General features: G+C 38.5%; 1 protein-coding gene across 4 annotated transcripts in view; it reads left to right on the forward strand.

Moving 5' to 3' along the window:
* USH2A (usherin) overlaps positions 1-20,491 on the forward strand; it is a 391,511-nt gene that overhangs the window by 335,407 nt on the left and 35,613 nt on the right. The gene's annotated exons all lie outside the window — the stretch shown is intronic.

Genomic DNA, 20,491 nt, shown 5'->3' on the forward strand with positions numbered 1-20,491 from the left:
CTGGTTAGAAAAGTGGGGTTTCCAATTACCTGTCGTTTCGTTGGTTGAAGTTTTGTGTTTGGCCCAATGCAGACTGAAACATTTCACATTAATATTGGGTTTCTGGTAGAGGCAAGTAGATTACTCAAAAGCATGGATGTGTCATGTCTGGAGGAGTTAAGCACATGCATTTGTCAGCCTTGCTCTGAAAATACTGTCCTGAACTTTTTCTCTGACTGACAAAATAGTTTCACAGGACCTGCACAAAGAACAGCAATATCACTCCTCCTTGTATAGAATTCCATTTTTTATTTCAGTTGGAATCATAAAGTGAATTAATTAATTAGTAATTACATAGTTTGTATATGCAACCCATTTGCATGTTCCCTTCATAATTCATAAGTAATAGAAGCAGTTCTACTTTTATTTCTAATTCACATACTTAAATTGGAATGTTACTTTGCCCTGCTGATCTGTCTTTCCCTTCCCTTTCTTTTCCTGTTTCTATTCAGTATGTGAAAGGATAGATTTGGGAAAACACATTGTTTTGTGAACTGACTAACAACATTGTGTAAACCAGTGACAGAAATGGTTGTGTTTTGTGCATTTATCCCTGTTCCTCCCCCCTGTATATTGCATTCTAATCTTTCTATTGCAAGACAGGTTGGACTAAACTGTTGTATATTAGGACAGCTTGTGTACTTGGTTGTCTTCTGAAAAGAAATTTTAAAAGTTTAAGGAGGTTTAAGGAGTTTAAAAGTTTAAGGTAATAAAGTTCAGTTTCCTCAGCAGTGCCACCTCAAGTTCATAAACTTGGAATCTTCATAGTCCATGGTAGTATTAAATAACACCAGAAATCCCCTAAATTCTTTATTATCCCAGTTTTGAAGTATGTGGTTGGCAATTCATGTAAGATCCCAAAAAGCTTTCTCTGGAATACCCAATAGTAATCTTTGAGTAACTTCCTCAGACAAATCTCCATATGACACAATGGAAGAAGTTTCCAGCTTGGTAATCTTACATACCCTTGATCACAGGGTTTCAGACCAGTTTTGTATCTAGCTTCCTAAATGGATTAAGTTTGTAATATTTTTTTTCTGAAAAGGAGAACAGTTTCTGAACTGAGTTACAGGAATAATATACTTTTGCCTTCTGAAGCAGTTGCATTCACATTGCACAGCATGCCAGGCTTAAAAAAAGTAGTTTGGGATTATAAAGTTCAGTGGCACTTTGGTACTTAGCTGCCTTAACTGCTTTTAAGAAAAATTACCACCGTCATAGCTGTGATGATGCACCTAAGATTTTGAAACTAGTGAAAACCAGGGCTGCTCCTACTACTCTGCTTCAGCAGCATGCAATGTGTTCTGAGCATCAGAATTGACCTGGCTGGTCATGCATTGCAATGTCTTCTAAGCATGCCAACAACAACAGAAAATGTCCAAGATGGTTGTACTGTGGGCAATAAAGCCTACCAAAATGGTATTTTAAATAATGTTGCTACAGTGTGTTTGTTTAACAGCATCAGTTAAAAGCCTTTTAGATTAACAAGTTATTATTTACTGAATTAGTATTTTCCTGGCTCCAAAATCCTTTATTTTTCCCAAACACTATCCTGAATCAAAATTACATTCTGGCAGCATATGTATAGCTGTTCTACTAGCATTGCAGCAAAGCTGGCTCATATGGTTTTTCTACTGTCCTTTGTCTTGAACATGGGTCAATTATAGTATTTGCTACCCATTTTTATTTAAAATATTACTCTACCCTTTGGGGACAAATTTTTTTGCACATCTCCTCCATCAGTTGCACTTACTTTAAGCTGTTGTAGCTGCATTAACTGAGTAGAATTGTTGCTGATTTATACCAAGGATCTGAGATCTGAATCCTACCTCTTCTGAATATAGCAGAACAGCTAAAGCTTTGAATCAAAGATACGGACATAAAGTGCATGGAGTCATGTTATCAAAGATATCTGCAGGAGGTTAGGTCAGTTATCCCAGCAGGCAAAAACCTGGACCCCAATTTTCAAAGTTGGGAATACTTAAAAATAGAATTTTATCACGAAATTGCTGATATACCCTTAACTTTAGCTTTGTGAATTATATACTTTAATTAAAATGTAATTTTATCGAAGGAACTAGAATTCCAATAATTAAACTTCTGCCCCTTTAAAATATAGCCTTCATGGGTACTAGACTAAATCATTTAATCTCCTAAAGCATCTCTGTTGGAGCTCCCTCATGGGATATGCCATTAGTCATTCTTTCTCACAAGCTTCCATGTTACAAGTAAGACTTAAAGTATTAAGAAAGCAATGAGTTTGGTCCTTTATTTAATCTGTTAGACTCCATTCTTATCCCATTGAATTATTTCAGAAAAAAAAATAGTGCTAGAATCTCGGTGGCTGATCCCACCCTTGCGCTTGTCGGTTACACCCTGGTTGCCTGCCCCAGGACATAAAGCTTGACCAAAACTTAGAGGAGAAATACTATCCTTGTGACACTGCAGGATACAAATTAAACTTTTGCTAATGTCCCTGCAGACTGTTCTTATATAACAGCTTATTTTCCATCCATTTCAGAGACAAATGAAAAGCATCTTCTGGGTTTTCAAACAATTTAACGGACTTATCCACTATACTTCCCTCAAATCCAGCTATTTACTCCCCATTAAGACATATTTCAGTTAATATGTCAAAGGTATGGCTGTCTGGTACCTGAAGGTTGTCACTGACCCCTTAAAATTTTACGCTACCTGTGGAACTCAATTCTCAGAGCAAAAGCTGCTACCTCTGAAATGAAAGGAGGGTGTCCTGCACAGTTAGAAGCAAGTGACATACACATGAGCCATTTTGATTCTTCACAGTTAGAGAGCAGTGTCACCCATTTCCTTAGCTTGTTTGACCAGGAAGGTAGTGATGTTAGGTGACAGTGAGTTAAACTGACATGCTGGTTTATTTGCAGAGCAAAGTCAAGTCAAGGCTGGTTGCAGCAGCACAAGTGTCTCCCGCAATGTCTTTGCAGTTCATTTTAACCCTCTAAAGCAGGAATCATATTTAGTGTCTTGAAAGCATGAGCATGAGACAGATGTGTTTATAGGGGAGTGGATTTTCAGTAGGTTCTCATTTACAGAAATCTGCATAAAGTGGCTAGATTGTCAAAGCAAGTTTCTCTTGTGAACTTAGGACTTAAGCCTGTTAACACAGAACCCAGAACACAGCTGATTTCATTATAAAGCCAATGAGTGCCTGCCAGATGTCATCAAAACATCACAGCTCTTTAACTGCTGTATTCCAAATGTTGCTGTGAGGCAGAACTGTGGGTAGGTTTGGACATTTCTTGATAGACATTTTGTGGGTCTGTAATGCTGTTTTTCCCATGACAATTATATCAAGTGTTTGGTTGTTTATTGGGAGCAGGAGAATTCAATGCCAAGAAGATGAGTAAAAAACCATAAAAATATGTAGCTGTTCAAAAACACTTGGAGAAAGAAAAGCATCCAGAGGCTTAAAAAGGAAAACTGCCTGTTGTGCTCATTGCCCACCAATTATTATTATGTAGAATCAAGGTCTCAGTGTGTTAAATTCACTTTAGCCAAGTGTAGATCAAAGTGCAACATGCTTTTTAGAGGCTGCAAGAGGTAGGTGTAAGCATTATAGGTCTTATTCCTGGGAAATCCTGCACCTCTGCATAGATTTTCTCACAATGTGTTTTGCAATGTGAAGCTCTCAGGCCAAACTTATCCTTAAAGGCTTTTTTTTTTTTTTGCATAACCATGCCAGCTTGGGGTGAAAAAAATTAATACGTCTCTTAGCTGCTATCACTCCCCCAGCGAAGCCTCTGGTTTGGATGCAGCTGTGCTAACAGTTGAGAACACATATTGGCTTCCCTTGCATTATTTGGGGAGATGGTATATAACTGCACTGGCCAAGCTTCTCTTGGCAGGTGCTGTGACAGGGAAATCTGTAGACATATTGCAGAGTAGCAGTAATAAAGACTTTGGTAGGAGGATGACGCATTGGCTAGCATGATTGTGTGCTTATAAGCAGACAGAATTTTCATGAAAAATAAACTGAATATTTAGTATAGTTGACTTTTTAAAAATGTCCATATAAAAAATAATATATCAGAAATATTTTTGAGTGGTCAGTACTGCCATATATTAATGCCTCCTATGCAGGATTTTACAGATATCTGGAATCATGCATCCAGAGTTAGTTGCTTTCTATTAATAACATTTAAAAATACATAATACATTCATGTGTAGTCCTTCACTTCTATTTCCTCATATAGACCTGTGAACATTTGACAGCAGTGGAGATGAGATACACACAGTTATTAACTTCCTTGTACAGACTATTCAGTAATGCAGTATTTAGTACTGTACATGGCAACATTCTCATAGAAGTAATGAAGATTTTAACCACAAGAATAATAAAAAAATATGCCAAGGAGAGACACTGGTGAAACTTTTTTGTACATGCCTATTGCAGATGACTGGGAAATTGAGTGCACCCTAAGAAAAGAGGATGAGTGTAAGTGAAGGAATCCCTGTACATGCCATAAATTCAGAAGATGTACTACTTAGCAATGAGTGAAAGCTGTAAACGGCAGTGGAGGGCAAAAGTTAATTAGGCTACTGTACTGCTGCTAGGCAGTGGAAAGTGGCCACCACCAGAAACAAGATGGCTGCTCAGCAGTGCCCTAATGCAGCCAAAAGATCATCTCCTTAGCTCTGCAAGGGCTTCTGGGTTAGGGGAAATCATACACAGATGACTAATTTTTTTATGGTTCACAGACGATCAAAGTGAAATTCAGCAGCTGTTCAGGACAAGTGACCACTCTAACGGCTGTAATATAACCTGCTAAATAGAGAGGGAATTGCATGAGAGCAAGAGGTTAGCTGTGATTATCGGCAGGTGAGTGCTTTATTGAAGTTGAAAGACCATTAACATTGATGGAGTAATTATTTCAACTTGAAAGTAATTACCTTGATGGGTGATAACTTCTCCAGTGTTCCCAGATTTGATTGGACCAAACAATTGTGAACTCTTGAAGCCTAGAAAAATATTACAACAATACTGCAATGTTTAAATTACTGAAACCACTGTTAGAGTATTTTAATTATGCCTAACAGTGAAAAGATTTTAATGTACAACAACTGGTGACCCCTCATGTATAGAGACATTTGCTTTCTAATTTCAATGAAATGATCCCCACCTACAATGTGTGTGCTGTATGTGATGGGTTTGCAAATGGATTGTTTGATTTAAATGCAGTTTTTAAGATTCAAAGCCTTGTTAGCACAGTTTCAGGAAGGGCTTGTACTGGAATTGCTCTAATTGTTTTATTTGCCAGGAAAGCCCAGTAATGTAAAATGCTTTCCATGTTTTAATCTCTAGACCTGTTAAGCTTATACAGGATGAATACAGGACAAGTGCTTCTTCACATTGAAGACTGATTTAAAAAATTGTGTGAGGCAGTCTGTGTCTCACAGATTCTGTTGTTTCCATGCTGCTGCAGAATATGCTGGCTTTGGCACTACAGCTCTGTCTAAATAAGCATTTGGATTGGCACTATGATGCCCCTCCAGAAACTGATTAAGTGCTTCAGTAAGCCTCACCTATCAAGACAGACATGTAGAATTGCCTAATTAGAGCGGAAAGGATGAAATGGATTGTTGCACAACTTTGATATTTTAGAGTACTGTAGTAATAGAACTGGAGGGGAATGGTGAGAGAGAAAGAGAGAGGCTTCAGCTCTTCTATTTATACCATCCTTGCCGTAAACAAGGCCACTTCACTGTCTCCTGGATGTTTCCGGCAGCCGCAGGAGCATAGCTTTAGACTCTGCTGGAACTCTGCCAGGAAGGAAAGAATTCTTGTGAATTAGGAAGGAAAGGTTTGTCTGGTGTCTGTGAGGCAACTTAATATGTTGTCAGGCAACTGGTGATTTGAATTAGTGTAGGTTACAGCCAAGAAGTTGATTTCACTTCTTTTTTTCTTTCATGTTTTCTCCCTAATTCAGTGTGTTACATGAAGCTGACAATTTTGTCTTTCAATAAATTTTTGGACTAGATAGAAGTAAAAACACTGATACAGATATGTCTGATTACACCTAACCACACTCTAGATTGACTAGACCAGAGTGCCTGGATCAATAGGTAGTTTCATCTACAGATAAATTCGTTACCTATTTGGAAAAATCTGGTGTATTTTATCCTTGGGCTTCTCCTTGTGCAAAGTCTATTTCTCACCCATTATATAGTCTTTTTTTGATGAGTGAAACATATGTAGAACTAAGTCTTTTGAAATATATTTATAATGTCTGTCTTCAGACACCTAACCTAGTTAAGAGCATGAATATACTCTACAGACCATGAAATGTTCAGAGCATCTAAGGCACGGACATTTACTGTCCTTGGGCTGCAGCTGTTCACATGAGACTGCTTTTTCCTGAGGTCCACTTGTGTGCTGCTACTGATAAGTGTCAGTCAAAGAAGGTGGTTGATTTTTACACTGATTAATCAGCTTTCTTAACCCACACAATAGAATAATGCAGCTTGACAGGTTTAAAAGATTGTTACTCTTTGGCATAAAGATGGTGGTGGGCAGCACTCTGGAAGTGGTAATCTTTACTGTGTGTGCACTTGCAGCCATGAGAGAATAGGGGACCACCCGACAAAGTTTAAAGGCTGATTACTAAAATGAGATTGCATAAATGCTCCATATGCTGTTTTTCTATATATGTTTATATATATGTTTTTTATTTATGCTTTTCTCTGTGATTTTTCCTGTGTCTGCATTTCAGTTGTGAGAATAAGATCAAGCTAACCAGACAGTGTAGAAAAACACCACTGACAGAATGTTTTGTAATTTGTAAAAACCAAATAAACAAAACATAAACCCCCATAAAGCTTCATCTTATTAAATATAATTTGTTAGGAAGATGTAATATGGGGACATTCTTCCCTTTTGGCCCAGTTATGTGAATGCAATAAATCAGCTTTAAAAAGCAACATTTTAGCAAGCTACAGATGCTTTTTCATATATAAATAGAAAATAAAAATGAAGAAGGAGAAGGCAGAAAATTTGTTGGGTAATATGTGCAGCTGTTTTTCAAATTAGATATCAGTTTAAAAATGATTAATTGGATTTGACTTGATTTTAATTCACTTTTTAACCAAGGTCCTTAAGTGGATGTATCAGGCAACTCCAAGATAACGTTTTTTGTTGGTGAAGTCATAGGGCAGCTTCCTAAAATCCCCATGGTCATGTCCAACAGTTACAGATACAGGAATTTTTCAGCTGATAATTAGGCCACTCCCCAGCCCCCATCCTACCCTCCAGCCCCACTTCCCTCCATAGATAAGGTCTTTTACTCAAATTGGCTGAGAAGTGTTATGTCACATGCTTAGATTTCATAGGGAATTTTAGCAAGGAAAGCGTCATTTTAATGAACAGAGAATACTACCTTTTTTTTTTAAGAAAAAAAAAAGGCAGCAAAAGCAAGCCATAAGACTCATAGGAATTGGTAATATAACATAGGGCCTCATACCTCTGGGGACTCCCTTTGAATCTAATCCAGATCTACAGTCACCAAAGTCATTCTCATCAAACAGCCGTGGGGTGTCCTATGCAAGGTAAGTTTAGTATTCTCAGCTGACCTCCTGTCCTTTCTCTTTACTGCTCCCTTTTGAATCCATTCCCATCACTCAGCTTCACAGCCTCATTCAAGCTCATCTCCCCGATGCTTGCTGCAGTTTCCCATTTTCTGCCTGCCAAGTGACCTCTCTCTCTTCTCTTTTCAGACTTTACAAAAAGCCCTGGAATGCATGTATAATCTTACCCATAATCTTACCCCCTCTTTCTTTAGGGAGCAAGACCCTAATATCCGCATGGTGCTAGAAGATGAGTTTATTAACAGAAAGCTCTTTGGGAGTGGGAATGGGTGTCCGTCTGTTAATTTACAGCATTATATAAATATTATTTTTGAGACTGTAATAGCAATTATGGTGAATAGGGGCCAGATGGCCTCTGTATCTAGAAAGCAGAATGGCAGTGTATTTTTAATGGACTTAAATGTTACTTTTTGACAGGAAGCTAATATTAAATTCTTTGGTTTAGGTGCCTGTCAGGTCCGTATGGCTCTGAGTTTTGGTTTTTCTTAAAGTAATTACTAATGTCATGCCTGGATACTTTTGCCCACTAAACCCTTTTCTGTGGTGGGGTCTTTATTGTTGTTCTGGTTGTGGGGATTTTTTTTAAGGATGGTTATTGATCTCTTGCTGAGCTGAGATTTCAGTTTTATGCCAGATAGTTTGATTAATGGGTTGGTTTCTGTGAGTGGACTGAATGGGGATAGGAAGCACAAGCCGCTCATGCCGCCAACCCTAACTCCGTCAAGACGCATAGCTCATTATGAAACAGTTATCAAGTATACATGAAAAATTAATTGGGCTCAGTTTGATTCTGAAAAGGATCAGCTTTCTACTTGGCGGTCCCCCCAATCTTTCCAGATGTTGCATGCTAGCCCCTCGAGAAGCAGCGAAGGGAGATGTATTAATACATTGTATTGATTAGATCAAGACCCCTGACAGTTATTTGTAGAGATACCATCTGGCTGCTGTTCGAATTCCTTCACCAAAAACAGGACGTGACATGTTATTAATCTCAACTCTCTAAGTATAGACAGTTGCCTTTTCTGCTAAACCGCATTTTACCATTCCGTAGGAGATGGAGGCAGACCTGAAGGGTGCTGAAATTAAGGTTATTACACAAATTGAGCCATATGGTCCAAATATTTCAGCAAGAAAATTGCCAGGCAATAAAAATTGCTCCTGCCTTCCTAATGGTGTAAATTACAGTTTAACCATGGCTCTAATGATGTCCTTCTGCCGCGCTTAACTACTGTTACATGAAGGACATTGTTTTAAAAATATAAAAAACAAGTAAATGCCAGCAGCGTGTTTTACAATCTGTTAGTGTGTCATTAAGAACACTGTCAGAATTACATAAACATAATGGCAGGCAACCTAGCATACAAAAGAACGAGTATGGAAATAGAAAGTGTCTTGAAAACTCCTTAAGCTTTGTCAAGAGCCCTTTCCCTTCTGGAACTTTTCCAGTATGGGAAAATGTGGCTGCTTATTTATTCCAATTCTCACACAGGCTGTGATGGAGCTTTTAGAAACAGAAAAATCCCCTGAATACTACAATGCATTCCGAATAGGTGACAATATAGGGGTATGAATTTACTATCACATTGTACAGTAACTGTATATAAAGTTAACTGGGTATGAAAAAGGAATCCAAAATGTGGCTCTCATTTCAAAGTGCAGCATTCTTTTTATTCTTTTGGATTATAATGGGACTTTCTGTTGTTTTTCAGATTGTTGGGAAAATTGCAGTGTATTTAAATGGTTTCAAAGCTCAAAAGCTCTGTGAGATTTTACTAGCAGAGTTGGCAGTCTTAAAAATTAGTTTATCAAAAATAGCTGAAAAACAAAAAACAAAGTGAAAGTAGTTATCCAGTCAGCAGGTGCATTACTAATTGATTCCGGTGATTCATCGTACAATGTGGGAATTAAATTGTAAATGTATAAATTGAAAAATTAGCCAATATGATTTCATTTCAAAAACAGTCATACAGCTACTAAGTTTGTAAAGGCCGTTCAAAGAGGAAAAATCCCAGAAGTTTATAATATATGCTGTTTGGAGTACTGAGTTTGATCCCTCCTGCTTTAAATCATATGCAGATATTGATAATTCATATATGCCAGACCTTTTGGTAAATTAGCCTAGCACAGCCCTGTTCCCTGCTTGGGGTGAGGCTACCTGGGTGCACATCAGTGGTTCAGGGAATGTGCACTTGAAGCTGTCTCTTCCCCAGAGGGTGCTGGAAACCAGGGGGTCCTGAGCCCCACTGCTGCCACCCCTGCCTCCCTTTGCCCTCATCACTCTGGGTCTGCTGTGCCAGCAGAGCTGCTGCTCCCCCCTCCTGTGCCAATTCAAAGGCAGGAACTTCCACACCCTTGCAAGGGCACCCAGTTCCTGCCGGATCTTCAGGCCAGCCAAAATGCGTTTTGACAACGTTGAAAGCACAACTGAGCAATGTCGGAGAGACAAGGGAAGGGAGATTGTGAGTTAGCTGTCTGGGCTGGCTGGCTGGTGAAGGAGCTAACAGGCAGCTCTGGTATTTGTCTTCAGACCTAGCACAGTTTCTGAATTGTGTGGAGATCTCATTTGTGTGTGGAGCAGGGAAAAGATGACAGGGGACTTCTAGTCTTGACAAATTTAAATTGAGCCCAAACTAGGCAGTTAATCAGATGCAATAAAGTTCACAGCGGTCTTTATATTTGTCCTTCTTGCTTCTCAGTACTGGTACAATCACAAATGAAAACATCCAAACGTAAATAATTCGTGGTTGGTTGGTTGGTTGGTTGGTTGGTTGGTTGGTTGATTTTCAAAGAAACAGAAACAGAAAAATTGTGAGGATGGTCTGAAAACTTATCTGCAATGTCTGGGAGTAGTTTACATATATAATCTCTATTATGAGGAAACAAAGTCTGATTTATGAGTTTATCCCCTCATAAAACATAAATAATTCTCTCAGCACCTTGAACTTTTTATCTGACCAAAGTTACAGGAATGCATGACAAATGGAATCTGGAGCATGCAAGTGTATTAATACTGCACTCACAAGGACCCATGACAGATGGATTTTATTGTTTAGCTGCAAAAACTATATTGTATTCTCAAGTCTGTTTCTTTAGCATTTTTTTAAAGAATGGTCTTCAAAGAAAGAGAGAGATTGGTACAGATGTCCCTCCATCAGCATCTGACAGGCCAGATGATTTGGAAAGGATATGCTTGTTGAACTGCTTTATGAATGCCAAGGAAAACTATGACCATGGAAAGAAGATTTCTACCCACGAAGTGGAGGGCTTGCTGCCAAAGTTGCTGGTGGATTCAAAGAAATCTTTCTTACCATATTAGTAGATACCATGTTACAGATTTTAGGATATCAAATGTCACCTGTTACACCTCTGGCACCTTTAGGCTGCTCTACTCCTACAATCCAAACTCTGGAAACTATTCCTTCCTCCCTTCTTGTCCCTTTACCAGCCTTCCTTCCTAAGAGCACGGTTTGAGACTATGATGATATAGGAAGCAGGAATTTCCATCCTGAGGGTCTAGTAGAAAGTAACTTCTGTGTTTTTCAGATTTTTGTTAGGAACTTGTTTCTGTTTCCAGATATTCTGAGAGTCTTGGCAGGACTCTGCTTCAGTCAAGTAATGTCCTTTAAAGGTCTTGTATTAATGGGGGCTGTGTGGCTACACATGCAAAACTTTGGGAGACAGCCATGTAGATGTTCACTTAATGTGACTGGTTCAAGGGCAGCAGCTGGACCTGCAGTACAATATCCTCAAGCCCTTTCACTTTGCAGCCTTCCTTGAACTAATCTGTGGCTGTTCCACCTTGCTCTTTTATGGTAGCATGTTTGTCTTCTAAATAGTTCTTTGTCCACACCACCCTAAGATAGCAACAATGTGACTGCTGGGGTTTGATCCATCCCCGTGAGACCCCTGGAGTGTGTGTTGTCTGTGTGTCGAAAGGATGCTGAGGAACAGTATATTCACAGTGGGAAGATGTACAGAGGTCCCAGGATCTAGTTAATGTGCTGGGGCATAGCCAAATCATTACTTGTTTTGGTTCTGAATTTTGCTCCAAGTATTTTTCTAAGTCCTGCAGGTTTGAATGCATAAATTTATTTTTTTCTGATCCAGAGCAGTGTTTCTAGTGTGAGACAAATATTCCATTGAGTGTGGGGATGCTACTCCAGTGGCTGCAAAAAAAGACACCAAGATAAGATCAGAATTGCAAATGCTCCTTTAACATTGCAAGAGAGTGAGGGAAGTGAACTCCTTGCAGTAATACATTTTCTGTATTTTTGCTATAAAGGAAACTGCACAAACAAAATGAATGAAACTTTGCAGAGCTCTGGTATTTCAACAGGCTTTAAAAAGGAATTAGTGAGAAGTCAGAAGACATCTCCCAAATGAAGTATTGTTCTTGTCATTATGGTATAATAAAATTATTTTTTATTGTTTTCTCTTCAGGGGTTCAAGACAGATGATAATTGTCTTGAGCTTAGATTTTGTCTAATATTAGTCTGTGCTAGAAATAAATACTAGACCCGTGATGTACCAATAGATCATGAGATTTATACTATAGTTTTAGCTTAAGACAGTGACTTATTTAAGTGCTGTGCTTAATGTTACTGGGAAGTCCAGATCTAAAAAGACTGAATAGAGACCCTGAGAGCAAATGGGAAAGAAGACATCACCTTTTTTCACCAGGTAACAAAATAGTTTGAGCTCTAGTTGCCCTGATGTCAAATACAGTACTGGGTTTTTTTGAGAAAAAACAGAGTTGAGAACATGTAGCTTTTAAAATAAGGTATTTTTGAGACAAAAATTTGTCTCAGAAATAGAGATCTTTATCAATGCTGCAGTTTTTCTCTTTTTGGTCCTGCATAGAAGCATCACGTCTTGACTTGCTTTTTTAACAAACCGCTGTATTGATATTTGGTTTGAGGGTATTAATGGCAATTTTAAACCACTTGAGTAACACTTTGCTCTTGAGTAACATGATCTCATACTGAAGATCATGTCCATCATGCTGGCCTGTGCATGGAAATCAGGAAGATGTTTGCTTCAGTATTAACTAAATAGACATTTTCTTCAGATTAACTAAAGCAAATCCCTGCTCTGGTTGGACGCCCTCTGCATTCACCATGCAGTTTTCTTCTTCTGCTTATGAAGACCCTGATCCAGCATCCTTGAAAAGGCAAATGGAAGCTTACATTGATTTAGAAGTCTTTTGAAACTGCTGCAATTCAACTTCTGAAGCTATGAATGGTTTTGTGTTTTGTTTTAAGAAACAAGAAAGAGTAGACCTATATGGTCTGTTGCTGTGTGCTGATTGAAAATGTTGTTGCTGCCTATATTTCTCTTTGAGTCTTAAGTGAATTTAAGAAATAAAAAAACTACAGCTGTGAATTCTATGTACTTGGGATGGCACATGTAGGCTAGTCTGTCTAATCTGTCATGAGAAAGAGCACGGTTTCTCCAACAGGCTATTCAAAACAGAGATTAAGCTTTAACAGCAGACATTCCCTTTGGAGAGACCTCCTTCCCTCTGTGCAGAGTGTAGGGAGGAACTGAGGACAGTAGCCACACAAGATTTGGGTCAGAATGTAGGAGAACATTGTGACTCTTTCCCAGAGTGCCTATCCTCATATTTGGGCACTTAAATACTTCTGCAAGTCTGTCCCAAAATGACTAAATTGCAGTAATTTCTCTTTGGATTGCTCATTTATAACATGCATACATGCAGTTAATCAATAGATGAGACAGTGAAACTAGTGGATTTACAAGTTAATATGCTGGAGTCGATAATGGGCTGAAAAGACATGTTCAATTCAGAAATCAGCACAGTATGTTCTTTACTAAGTTTATGTGATCTATTTTAATTCCTCAAGTAACTTAAGTGTCCAAGGAAAATACAGAATCCAAACTAAAATTGTTATGCTTGAGTTTTCAAGTAATATTTCAGTATTTTCATATTTCACCTCTTCCCTAACTAATCCATCTGGCTGGTGAAAGCCACAAACAGCTCAGACTCTTCTCTTTTGGCAGGAGCTTTGCACTGAGAAGCCCAACCCACAGTAGGAGGGACTAATGAATGGACATGACGAAAGTCTCTGTTTTATTTAGGCATTAACACTTCAAAGTGAAGCTTAGCTCGCTGTTTTCCTTGTTCCCACTGCAGGAGACATAGCTGTCTGCTTTTCTGTGTGTATGTATATGAATTCAGTGTTCACCTGACAGCATAGAAAATGGGAATGGGCAGTCTGCAGACACAGCTTCATCTGCTGTGTCAAGGTGAGTGTCTCTCCAACAGTGCACCCTGTAAGCTTAAAGTGGAGGGAATTGTACCCATGTGCTCCTAAGAGGATCTGGATGTACATGCATACACGTTCATTTTGGCTTACTTGGTTTCAAGACTTTAAACCTGAAAGTAGATTCTCTTCCAGTTATTCTACCAAACTCCATTACCACTCTTTTTCCTTGTCTTCTTTTCAAACCTTTCCGCAATATGGAGTTGATTCCGAGCCTTCATATGGCAAGACACAGCTGCTAAGGGACACAGAAATACAGAACTTGTTCTTTTTTGGACATTCTTATTTTCATCAACAGGGCAGTCCAATGGCAGCTGCAATGAGAAAACAAAGATCTGTGTTCCTTTTTACCATCCTTTTTACCATGGGGACTTTTCAGGCTACTCATTGAGGCACTTCACAAGCTCATACAACCAGAAGGGGCAGGGATCCCCTATTCCAAAACTAGGGGAACATCCCATAAAGATCTGTAAGGAAAGTGTCAGATCTCAGCTCAACCTCTCAGTACTTTGATGGGAAGCTGTGCTTTGCTGAGGAATATGTCTCTGAGTGTGCAGTTAAATGTGTGTCTGATCAATATCCCCTGCTAATATTCAGAAAATAGTTTAAACTTCCCTCCAGACACACAAAAGAGAGAAGTCATCCCTCCCTGCATTAACACTGAGTGCTTCTGGCCTTCTCCTGGTGCCTACTCTGTACAAAAATGTGCAGAGCAAATCCTTTTTCCCTGGCTTATACTGGCATAATTGGACTGCACCTTTCCCAGATGGCTACCTACATACTTTCCTACACTTTCAGCCAGTCTCTGCTTGGAGAGCAGCTATCTTCATGTAGAAAGAATAAAGCATTGAGGAAAGGAATGGAAAACCTGGTGAATAAAAAGCCTTTTGAGAAATTGGGTTTTGTACTTTTTGGCCCTTCATTTTTTTTTAAATACCCAGTTCATTTTAAAGGTGACATTTTAAGTTCAGTCACATACTCAGACTAAACTTTGGCTTTTATAATGTAGCTCCAAGTAAATTGTTTGTGCTCTACCTTTTAATGTCTCTCAGAAGTGATTACATACAGAGCAGGCAAAGTTTGCATGAAGAGCTAGGACTGTTCAGTACAGGGCAGAGAAAAAGGAATAAAAAATAGGAAGTAAAAACCTTTTAGTCTCCTTTAAAATGCTGCTTTTATTTCCCATTGTGTTGGCAGAAAGCAGGGATTTAAAGCTGTGAATTGCCTGGAGGCTGTGCTATCTTCCTCTACTTAGCAGCAGTTAGAACTGCTCTTTTTTTTGCATGTATTGGGTGAGAGAGACAAGGACTCAAAATGATTGAGAAAAGGGAATAAACTAAGCTTGCATTTAACAATAATATGACATATCTATTGTACCTGTGTAAAATGGGATCTAAACTAATAACTATCGTTTCCTGAAGCTGCACACAGGAACACAGGGGGATATCCTGAGACTTAATTAATTTATGTTCGTAACATGATGAGATCCTATGATGAAAAGTCACATATAACTGCAAAGTCCTGATTTTATGGAGCACAACTGACATTCAGTGGCATTTTAAAGGAAACCTGATGTGGGAGTTCACTTGCAATCTGTGTTAAGATTCAGACTGCCCTTGTATAAGTCCCCTTAAAGATTTTCTTCAAACTCTTCTTTTCTCTTTACCTTTCCTTTTCCCTGTTACAGCTTTTGAGCTGTGCAAAGGCAAAAATTGAAAATAATTGCTTTCATAGAGGAGAACCAAGGAGTCTTTCCTCTCTATCTTCAATTCATCAAAACTACAGCCAAAGTCTCTTTTTCAAATTTTGCAGAAAATAGAAATTTTGAGATACTGCACTCAGGTCATTTTAAGATAGAGAGAAAAGAGTGTTTTAGTGAATTCAGAGTTAATTTTTCTCATATTATCATACATGATTTTATTTGGAAGGAGATGAAGAAGGTGTCTCATAGCACACATATTTGAAATCAAAAATGTAATAGGGGCAATGTGAATTCATGTAAAACAAAACTTCAAATAAAACCAAAAGACAAGATATTTGGTCATGACAAAAGCACATTCTTTGTGCAACAAAGAAAGACTGATTGCCATAAGATACCTTGAGCTAAGAAGTTCATAGACATAAATTACCCATTTTTATGGATTGAAAAAAACATTCATGGTTTTATGACATTGGTTTGTAAAGCTCCTACCACTCTGGAAAGTATTAGGGGAAAAAAAAAATGAGACTAAGAAGACTGATTTGGCAGTCCAGATTTTGTTTGTTCTGATTCTGGCCATCAGCCAAAATATCAAATGGAAAATACAGTTTATGGCATTAGGAAAAAATATAACATTAACCCCCTAATGCTCCATATTAAGGATGTACCCCCTACCATTTGCAGGTTTGAGCCCTTAGGCTCTAGCTGCTGTTTGACGGCAGCACTGGCTTTTTGTTCTTTTCTCTTGCCACATCTACAGACTATGGAATAAATTCATGAGAGAAACCCCACTCCTAAATGTTAACAAATAGTGGATGGAAAGTCATTGCCCGTCAGGAGCACTGCATGTGGTACTTATGTTAAACATAATGTTGGAGTTCAGCTGGATGAGTGCACCTAGTAATGAAGAGGCACAAACTCCAACCAGGCTTTGTGTGCTTGACTTTGCTGTTTTTTACCTTCCCTGAAGATGTGTTTCTACCCCAGATTATAAAGCTCCACCTGAAAGATGCTTCATTCCTATTCCCCTTGTGACTGGAGGCAATTGCAAGTTCTGCACTACCTTGATGTGTTTATGCAGATTCCCCATTATGTGGTGGGTGAGTTTGGAATGGCACACAAGTCTCCCAGCTCAATTCTGTAGGGTTCGACATTGCTTTAATATCGAGCTGCACTTTACATTCCATGAAGTCTTTGCTGATGAAGCTGCTCTCTCCTTTCTCACTCCCACCAGCTCTCCACAAAGCACACCCCACTCAGCTAAAGATCAGGACATACAAGATATGCACATTTTTCCAAGGGTGACACATAACTGGTTTATGTTGTGATTCAAGTATCTTATGCTCTATTTTGCCTCAAATAGTACTATTATTTTTCTTTCAGATGTAGCTGTCCTGTTTTAAAGAGAACTTAGTCTAGTTGTTCATATTCAACATGATTATTGAATGAAAAAGTACCATTTGGGATAAGTAGTGATCTCAGCTTTGAACTGAGTAAACCCAAAGTTTATGGGAAACTGTCCCATCATCTATCCAGTTTTTAAAAAGAGCTGCTTCTTTCCTTCTACCTCACTTTCTAACTGTGAGGAGTAATAAACATGCTTTAAAGTGGAAAAATATGGGGGACAAAATAAGGCAAAAAACTATGGTTTATTATACAGTAGGTCTTGTGAGTGTTGTTAGAGATAAAATATTAATGTTAGGAAAACATGTTGACATCGTCCTCTAGATGGTGCCTATAGTGGAATGTCATGTCATTGATATTTTGGTTTATTTGATTTATTTAGTCATGCAGAAAGAGACATCTTTTTTTGGGTTTCAATATTTCTTAGTAGAAATTAGACAAATACAGATGGAAATAAGTTTTTGAGAAGGTGCCATTTGGTGATGTTTGATGCATTTTTAAAGAAATAACTATGAAAGAAAAGAGAAAATAAGAGAAAAGTAAAAAAGAGGAGAGGAGAGAGGAGAGGAGAGGAGAGGAGAGGAGAGGAGAGGAGAGGAGAGGAGAGGAGAGGAGAGGAGAGGAGAGGAGAGGAGAGGAGAGGAGAGGAGAGGAGAGGAGAGGAGAGGAGAGGAGAGGAGAGGAGAGGAGAGGAGAGGAGAGGAGAGGAGAGGAGAGGAGAGGAGAGGAGAGGAGAGGAGAGGAGAGGAGAGGAGAGGAGAGGAGAGGAGAGGAGAGGAGAGGAGAGGAGAGGAGAGGAGAGGAGAGGATCTCACTGAAATAACAATGTTGACTTTGCCCAAAGAGGTTTTTTTAAGGTTTTACCATCAAAAGTGCAACATCATTGGTGTTTTAAAAGTGTACTGCTACCCAAAGGCCAATTTGATTTTATTTGATTTTATTTTAATGTGCAATCCATCCTAGTTTTCTTTGTGTTGCTTTGCTTTCAAGTCAGAGCTGGGGATTCAGATGCATGGTGAGACTGCAGCAGGTCCCAGGTGTGCCAAAGAAAACTGTCTACTGTGAAAATAGGCAACAACTCCACGAGACAGATTCAGCTACATGCAATTCACATGCCCTGACAGGAAGGAGGAAAATGAATGGCAATGTAGTAATTTTCTATTAGTTATTAAGTGTTGTTATTTGCAGGTTATTCTGAATTTAGATTACTGCTGTTTTTAAAGGTTTCTTCCTGGTACAGTCCACAAGCCCATGTAGGACAGTTGGCACAGGAAATGATTCAGTTATGTGGCAAGTGAAGCTGGGTGTGCAGATTAGGGTTTTTATTGAAAATGCTGCTTAGAATGGTGCTGTTAGGAAAGGATAAGAACATTGGGTCACGGAGGAGAGAAAAGTTGTGTTCTCTAGTGTTGATGGCAAAACTCAGTTTGTCTCAAAAATAAAGTACAAGAACATTCTTAAAGTTGAAAAAAAGAGACAGCATCATTTTGCCAGGAATCTCAAGGAAAGAATATTTTTATGCTCATGTAATCAATGTTTATGTTTTAATAAGAAGCCATTTATGTGCTTTACTTTGTGGGTTGAATTTATTCTAATCCCTTTTAAACTGAAATTTCCTATATTTATTTATAGAAAAGCAGACTCAAAGATAATGAATTTTTGAATGTCATTTCCTAGCCACTGTAGAAGAAAAGACTACATCGATCCATCTCTGGGCTGGGAAAGGAGGAGTGTCCTTTCATCCCAACAAAAGACAATTTGGATGAACATTCCCTGGGCAAAAAATGTTTAAAAATTATTTCAGGTTTAATAAAGGACTATCTGAATTCACGAACTTAAAAATATTATTTAAACATTTGTCTAGTTTTATTCTTTGGGTTTTTATTTAACATAAAAATTATTACCTTTGTATGTTTTGCTGCTACTGAAAACCTGTTTGGTCATATCAAATAATCAAGTCATTATTTAAAATTAAATATACATGTTGAAAGGCAATTTTAAAATTCTGAAATGAGATGCAAAGTTCTTAAAATTTAAAATTTGAAGAGTGAAATTTACAAAAAAATTAATGAAAAATCTAATTTATTTTTTTTTTATACAAACTGGAAGAAAAATAATTAGTGCAACATCAATTTCTTGTAAAAATAGAAATTCTGGTTACCTGTAGGCAAGATTATTTCTGGTTAAATGAATAACATGTTGGTTTCTGTTTGACTAACCTTTAAGATTTTTCAGTACTACCATGGGAATAATTTATATTCCAGTCCGCACTGCTCCAGGAATAGACTCATAGATTACCTGTGTATCCATAAGTTATATCCTTGTGAATCTGAGCATAAGGCTTTAGGAATAGAGTAGATTTTTTAAATGGAAAAGACACAGTGTGCATGATATAAGCCTGAGGAGGAAGGCAGCCCAAAGGACAAGTTAGTGTTTGCATGTGAATATGAGCTCAGTGTAATGTTTAAAGTGAAGGCAGGGGCTAAGAATTGTCTGGGAAATAAGAGTGAACATCAGAGTCAAGGTAGAAGTGCTCCCAGTGCTTTGCAGAAAATGGCAAAGAGTCTGGATTAGACAGGGAGCTGGATAAGACAATAATGACAAAGGTGAGGATAAACTGAGTATAAAGTCCCAAGCATTCCCCCTTGCTTCTGTCATGTGTGGAGGAATCTATTTGACTTCCTTGATGGAAAATTTGAAAATTTTAGTCAGACAGTGGTTGGATTGATGTTTTGGCTGTCATGAGACCATAGCTTTCTCCTCCCTTGTCCAGGGAGAGTTCCTCATCTCTGCCTCTAGACAAGGGGATGGATGTTCTACTGAACTGCCTTCCCATTGTTTATGTCCATGGGTTATGAAAGAGCTGGTTTGGATCCTTGTGCCACTACTACAGTTAGCAGTGTGATAGTGTCTGATGCCACTGGGTTTAGTTAGAGGCTACAGAAAGAATGAGCTAGCTTTTTATTCAGCTATTCAAGATACCTGCCAAGTAGAGATTATGGTACAAAGAGAAGATAGGGAGGGAGAAGAAATCAGAGCATAACCTTAACATGACTGGTGATGACTTGCTGAGCTTTGATGATTACCCCTGAAGAAGGGACAGATACTCAAACTGCCTGTTGGGCAGCTCTTCAGTGGTTCAGAGATCTTCTGATTTGTCTGTCACAGTTTGAACTCATTCCCTGAGACCTAGGCAACTGAGTAAGCTGGCCTGCCTTGAAAGAAGAGGAAAAGCCCAGAGTGACACCCCTGGAAGTGCTGCTTCATCAGATCGATTGATTCAAAGATGACTAGGTTGTGTAGTTGTATGCAGTTGAAACATTTGTGCAGGGAGTCCACCCGTGCAGAGTATTATTGACAGCTACAGATCAATGCTAATTTTTGATCATTTTCAACCTACAAAGACCTCTTGACCCTGTTGCCACCTGAGGGGCACTTCAAGTAG

Source organism: Passer domesticus, chromosome 3, assembly GCF_036417665.1.
Source record: "Passer domesticus isolate bPasDom1 chromosome 3, bPasDom1.hap1, whole genome shotgun sequence".
Taxonomy (NCBI): Eukaryota; Metazoa; Chordata; class Aves; order Passeriformes; family Passeridae; genus Passer; species Passer domesticus.